Genomic DNA, 7,686 nt, shown 5'->3' with positions numbered 1-7,686 from the left:
AAGCACAAGTAGTATCTCTACTTGGTGCTGAGAATTTGGCTAGCATGAGGGGGAAAGGCAAGCTCAACATGTTGGATGATCCATGACAACATACTTTATCTCAGATATAAGAAAACATAACCCATTACGTTGTCTTCCTTGTCCAACATCAACTCTTTAGCATGTCATATTTTGATGAGTGCTCCCAATCATAAAAGATGTCAATAATAGTATATTTATATGTGAAACCTCTCTTTCGTGATTACTTCCTATTAATTGCAACAATGACCAAAGCTATGTCTGCCAACTCCCAACAACTTTTAATCATCACACTCTTTCTATGTGAAGTCATTACTATCAATATGAACTTGTGTTTCTTCTTATTATTTTTCTCTTTTCTTTTATTCACCCAAGATCATAGCAAGAAAATCAAGCCCTTGACTCAACACTAATCTTTATTATATAGCTCACGGACTCGATTACATAGAGAGATCATAAAGCAAAACTTAAAACTAGATCATGCCATAAACTTTATTCTACTAGATCAAAATACTACTAACAGGATCGAACTAAGGAAAACGGTAAAGATAGGAGTTGTGATTGTGATACGATACCGGGGCACCTCCCCCAAGCTTGGCAGTTGCCAAGGGGAGTGCCCATACCCATGTGATTGTGTCTCCTTCTTTGTTGTTGGTGAAATATTCTTGGCGGTGATTCCTCTCAGGATACGATTCTCCTCCTCGAGCTTGTTGACTTGCTGCTTGAGGTCCATTGTTTCCTTACGAAGCTTTCCTGTGACGGCTAAAGCTCCTTGCACCAAAGGGTGTTTCATAGCTGCGGGAGAACAAGTGACACTCCTCTTCATATTTTCATAAGAAAGAAATCTAACATTGGAAGGGATAACCGAGTTTGGAATAGCTGAGCTCTGTAGTTCCCCCATCGTGAACCCATCTCAGAAGCGAGAGGTGACTTCTTGATCCTCCATGGCATCTACCCTCATTAAGTCAGCCTCCATCTCTTCCTCCGTTGCTGGCCCAAAGTGGTCAGGGTCGCTGTTTGCCCTTGGTTCCGGTGCCGGATTAGATACCCAGCTCTCCCCGACTGACTCTTGAGAAGAAATCTTGCTCTAATCTGCAGTAGAAACAGCTCGAAACAAAAACAGAGGATATTTTCGTGATACGGGAGTCAAAACCTTTGGGAGAATATAAAGTGAATTTTTACCGACCAAAATATGTATCGTGCAAGAAAACGGAGTCTGGAAGGCACACGAGGTGCTCACGAGGTAGGGGCGCGCCCAGGGGGTAGGGCGCGCCCTCCACCCTCGTGGGGCCCTCGTGTCCTTCCCGGACTGCTGCTTAATTTTCTATTTTTCTAAATATTCCAAAACGGAGAAATATTGCCTTAAAAACTGTTTTGGAATCGGTTTACTTACCGTACCACATACCTATTCCTTTTCGGAGTCTGAAACATTCTGGAAAGTGTCCCTTATGTATTCCTTCGGGGTTACGGTTTCAATAATATTGGTTTCAACATTTATGGGATTACCTGAGATATAATGTTTAATTCTCTGACCGTTTACCACCTTCGGATTTGTGCCTTCGAAGTTGTTTATTTTTATGGCACCGGAACGATAGACCTCCTCGATAACATAGGGGCCTTCCCATTTAGAGAGAAGTTTTCCTGCAAAAAATCTTAAACAAGAGTTGTATAGCAATACATAATCACCTGCATTAAACTCATGCTTTTGTATCCTTTTGTCATGCCATCTTTTAACCTTTTCTTTAAACAACTTGGCATTTTCATAAGCTTGGGTTCTCCATTCATCAAGTGAGCTAATATCAAATAACCTCTTTTCACCGGCAAGTTTGAAATCATAGTTGAGCTCTTTAATAGCCCAATATGCCTTATGTTCTAGTTCGAGAGGTAAGTGACATGCTTTTCCATATACCATTTTATACGGAGACATACCCATAGGATTTTTATATGCAGTTCTATAGGCCCATAATGAATCATCAAGTTTCTTGCACCAATTCTTTCTAGACCTATTGACAGTCTTTTGCAAAATTAATTTGAGTTCTCTATTACTCAATTCTACTTGACCACTAGACTGTGGGTGATACGGAGATGCAATTCTATGACTAACATCATATTTAGCAAGCATTTTACGGAAAGCACCATGAATAAAATGTGAACCACCATCAGTCATTAAATATCTAGGGACTCCAAAACTTGGAAAGATAACTTCTTTAAGCATTTTAATAGAAGTGTTATGATCAGCACTACTAGTTGGAATAGCTTCTACCCACTTAGTAATGTAATCAACAGAAACTAAAATATGTGTATAACCATTAGAGGAAGGGAAAGGTCCCATATAGTCAAAGCCCCAAACATCAAATGGTTCAATAACAAGTGAATAATTCATAGGCATTTCTTGACGTCTACTAATATTACCAATTCTTTGACATTCATCACAAGATAGGACAAACTTACGGGAATCCTTGAAGAGAGTATGACAATAAAAACTGGATTGCAATACCTTATGTGCAGTTCTATCTCCCGCGTGGTGTCCTCCATAAGTTTCGGAGTGGCACTTGCGTAGGATCTGTTGTTGTTCATGCTCGGGTACACAATGTCTAATAACACCATCCACTCCTTCTTTATAAAGATGTGGGTCATCCCAAAAGTAATGTCTCAAATCATAGAAGAACTTTTTCTTTTGACCTAGATAAGTTGTCTGCAACGGGGTTCTCAGCTCCTTTTCTATCAACAATATGCAAATCAAATTCTTGTAGCAAGAGAACCCATCTAATAAGTCTAGGTTTTGCATCTTTCTTCTCCATAAGATATTTAATAGCAGCATGATCAGTGTGGATAGTTACTTTAGAATCAACAATATAAGGTCTGAACTTATCACAAGCAAATACAACAGCTAAAAGTTCTTTTTCAGTAGTAGCATAATTTCTTTGAGCATTGTCTAGAGTCTTACTAGCATAATGGATGACATTTAATTTCTTATCAACTCTTTGCCCTAGAACAGCACCTACAGCATAATCGCTAGCATCACACATAATTTTAAAGGGTAAATTCCAATCAGGTGGCTGAACAATAGGTGCAGAGACTAATGCTTTCTTAAGTATTCCAAATGCTTCTACACAATCATCATCAAAGACAAATGGTATATCTTTTTGTAATAAATTAGTCAAAGGCCGAGAAATTTTTGAGAAGTCCTTAATGAACCTCCTATAAAATCCGGCATGACCAAGGAAACTTATTATACCTTTGATGTCCTTGGGACATGGCATCTTTTCAATAGCATCAACCTTGGCTTTATCAACTTCAATACCTCTTTCAGAAACTTTATGCCCCAAGACAATACCTTCATTAACCATAAAGTGGCACTTTTCCCAATTCAATACAAGATTAGTTTCTTCACATCTCTGCAAAACTCGATCAAGATTTCTCAAGCAATCATCAAAAGAAGATCCATAGATGGAAAAGTCGTCCATGAAAACCTCACAAATCTTTTCACAAAAGTCAGAGAATATAGCCATCATGCATCTTTGAAAGGTAGCAGGTGCATTACATAAACCAAAAGGCATACGTCTATAAGCAAAAGTCCAAAAGGGCATGTAAAAGTAGTCTTTGATTGATCTTTAGCCGACACAGGTATTTGAGAGAAACCAGAATAACCATCTAGAAAGCAGTAATGTGTATGCTTGCATAATATTTCTAGCATTTGATCGATAAAAGGTAAGGAGTAATGATCTTTCTTAGTAGCCTTATTTAATTTGCGTAAATCAATTACCATCCTATAACCTGTAATAATTCTTTGTGGAATCAATTCATCTTTATCATTAGGAACAACAGTAGTACCTCCCTTCTTAGGGACACAATGAACAGGACTTATCCACTGACTATCAGCAACGGGATAAATTATACCTGCCTCCAGAAGTTTTAGTATTTCTTTTCTTACCACTTCTTTCATTTTAGGATTCAGACGCCGTTGAGGATCATGAACTGGTTTGGCATCTGCTTCCAAATTTATTTTATGTTGACATAGAGTGGGACTAATGCCCTTAAGATCATCAAGAGTATATCCAATAGAAGCACGGTGCTTCTTCAGAGTTTTCAATAATCTTTATTCTTCATGCTCTGAAAGGTTAGCACTAATAATAACAGGATATATCTTCTTTTCATCAAGATAAGCATATTTAAGATTATCAGGCAACGGCTTAAGCTCAAACATGGGATCACCCTTAGGTGGAGGGGGGTCCCCTAGGATTTCAACAGGCAAATTGTGTTTCAGAATAGGTTCTTGTTTAAAGAATACTTCATCTATTTCCCTTCTTTCATTCATAAACATATCATTCTCATGGTCTAGCAAATATTGTTCTAAAGGATCGCTAGGAGGTACGGCAATAGAAGCAAGACCAATAATTTCATCCTTACTAGGCAATTCTTCTTCACGGTGTTGTTTACTAAATTTAGAGAAATTAAACTCATGAGTCATATCATCTAAGCCACAGTAACAACATCCCTTGTGCAATCTATGGTAGCATTAACAGTATTTAAGAAGGGTCTACCAAATATAATGGGACAAAAGCTATCTTGTGGGGAACCAAGAACAAGAAAATCAGCAGGATATTTAGTTTTCCCACACAAGACTTCGACATATCTAACAATTCCCATTGGTGAAATAGTATCTCTATTAGCAAGTTTAATAGTAACATCAATTTCTTCTAACTCAACAGGTGCAATGTCATGCATAATTTCTTTGTATAAGTCAATAGGTATTGCACTAGCACTAGAACCCATATCACATAAGCCATGATAACAATGATCTCCTATTTAACAAAAATAACAGGCATGCCTACCACAGGTCTATTTTTATCTTTAGCACAAGGTTTAGCAATTCTAGCAGTTTCATCGCAGAACTGAATAACATGCCCATCAATATTATCAGACAAGAGATCTTTAACAATAGCGATATTAGGTTCAACTTTAACTTGCTCAGGAGGTGTATATGTTTTAATATTGCTTTTACGAACCATAGTTGAAGCTTTAGCATGATCCTTTATCCTAACAGGGAGAGGTGGTTTCTCAACATAACAAGTAGGAACAATAGGATCATTATAAGTGACAGTCTTTTCTTCAACTTTAATAGGTGCAGCTACTTTTACTTCTATGGGAGGATGGTATTTAAACCACTTCTCCTTAGGGAGATCAACATAAGTAGCAAAAGATTCACAGAAAGAAGCTACAATCTCAGAATCAAGTCCATATTTAGTGCTAAAGTTACGGAAGGTATCGGTATCCATAAAAGATTTAACACAATCAAACTTAGGTGTCATACCTGACTCCTTACCTTTGTCGAGATCCCAATCTTCAGAGTTGCGTTTAATTCTATCCAATAAATCCCATCTAAATCCAATAGTCTTCATCATAAAAGAGCCAGCACAAGAAGTATCGAGCATGGTGCAATTATTTTCAGAAAGCCGAGCATAAAATTTTTGAAGAATCGTTTCTCTTGGGAGCTCATGATTGGGGGATGAATATAACATTGATTTAAGCCTCCCCCAAGCTTGAGCGATTCTTTCTCCTTCGCGAGGCCAAAAATTATATATATAATTGCGTCAAGATGAACAAGACGCATAGGGTAATACTTTTGATGAAATTCCAATTTCAATCTTCTATAGTTCAATGATCTCGTATCATCACATAGCATATACCATGTCAATGCATCTCCCTTCAAAGATAAAGGGAAGACCTTCTCCTTAGCAACATCGTCGGGTATACCTGCAAGCTTAAATAATCCACAAACTTCATCCACATATATTAGGTGTTCATCAGGATGCTTTGTTCCATCTCCTGTAAAAGGATTAGCTAGCAGTTTTTCTATCATACCCGAAGGATACTCATAAGGAATTTCATTTTCAATAGGTTCAGTAGGTTGAGGAGCAACTCTTTGCTCTACTGGTCGGGGTGAAGATACCCCGAACAAGCCCCTCAGAGGATTACTTTCCATAGTAATAAGTGACAGTAAATTTCAGCACACTATATAAATTTTTTCCTTACCAAATTCCACCTACCAAAGGTGCTTCACTCCCCGGCAACGGCACCAGAAAAGAGTCTTGATGACCCACAAGTATAGGGGATCTATCGTAGTCCTTTCGATAAGTAAGAGTGTCGAACCCAACGAGGAGCAGAAGGAAATGATAAGCGGTTTTCAGCAAGGTATTCTCTGCAAGTACTGAAATAAGTGGTAACAGATAGTTTTGTGATAAGATAATTTGTAACGAGCAACAAGTAACAAAAGTAAATAAAGTGTAGCAAGGTGGCCCAATCCTTTTTGTAGCAAAAGGACAAGCCTGGACAAACTCTTATATAAGGAAAAGCGCTCCCGAGGACACATGGGAATATCGTCAAGCTAGTTTTCATCACGTTCATGTGATTCACGTTCGGTACTTTGATAATTTGACATGTGGGTGGACCGGTGCTTGGGTGTTGTTCTTACTTGAACAAGCATCCCACTTATGATTAACCTCTATTGCAAGCATCCTCAACTACAACAAAGATATTAAGGTAAACCTAACCATAGCATGAAACATATGGATCCAAATCAGCCCCTTACGAAGCAACGCATAAACTAGGGTTTAAGCTTCTGTCACTCTAGCAACCCATCATCTACTTATTACTTCACAATGCCTTCCTCTAGGCCCAAATAATGGTGAAGTGTTATGTAGTCAACGTTCACATAACACCACTAGAGGCTAGACAACATACATCTCATCAAAATATCGAACGAATACCAAATTCACATGACTACTAATAGCAAGACTTCTCCCTTCTCCTCAGGAACAAATGTAACTACTCACAAAGCATATTCATATTCATAATCAGAGGGGTAATAATATTCATAAAGGATCTGAACATATGATCTTCCACCAATTAAACCAACTAGCATCAACTACAAGGAGTAATTAACACTACTAGCAACCTACTAGCACCAATCCCGGACTTGGAGACAAGAATTAGATACAAGAGATGAACTAGGGTTTTGAGATGAGATGGTTCTGATGAAGATGTTGATGGAGATTGCCCTCTCCCGATGAGAGGAGCGTTGGTGATGACGATGGCGATGATTTCCCCCTCCGGGAGGGAAGTTTCCCCGGCAGAACAGCTCTACCGGAGCCCTAGATTGGTTCCGCCAAGGTTCCGCCTCATGGCGGCGGAGTTTTGTCCCGAAAGGTTGCTTTTGGTTTTTTTCTCGACGAAAGACTTCATATAGCAGAAGATGGTCATCGAAGAGCCACCAAGGGGCCCATGAGGTAGGGGGCGTGCCCTAGGGGGGGCGCCCCCCACCCTCGTGGAAAGGGTGTGGGCCCCCTGGTCTTCATCTTTGGCGAGGATTTTTCATTATTTATTATAAAGTATTCCGTGGAGTTTCAGGACTTTTGGAGTTGTGCAGAATAGGTCTCTAATATTTGCTCCTTTTCCAGCCCAGAATTCCAGCTGTCGGCATTCTCCCTCCTTATGTAAACCTTGTAAAATAAGAGAGAATAGCCATAAGTATTGTGACATAATGTGAAATAACAGCCATGATGCAATAAATATCAATATAAAAGCATGATGCAAAATGGACGTATCACCCATATCACACACTGGACACACCTCTATACCCGCTTCCAATCGTTCTCTTTTCCTTCG

The sequence above is a fragment of the Triticum aestivum genome, chromosome 4A, assembly GCF_018294505.1.
Source record: "Triticum aestivum cultivar Chinese Spring chromosome 4A, IWGSC CS RefSeq v2.1, whole genome shotgun sequence".
NCBI lineage: Eukaryota > Viridiplantae > Streptophyta > Magnoliopsida > Poales > Poaceae > Triticum > Triticum aestivum.
Note: the sequence above shows the minus strand (reverse complement) of the source record.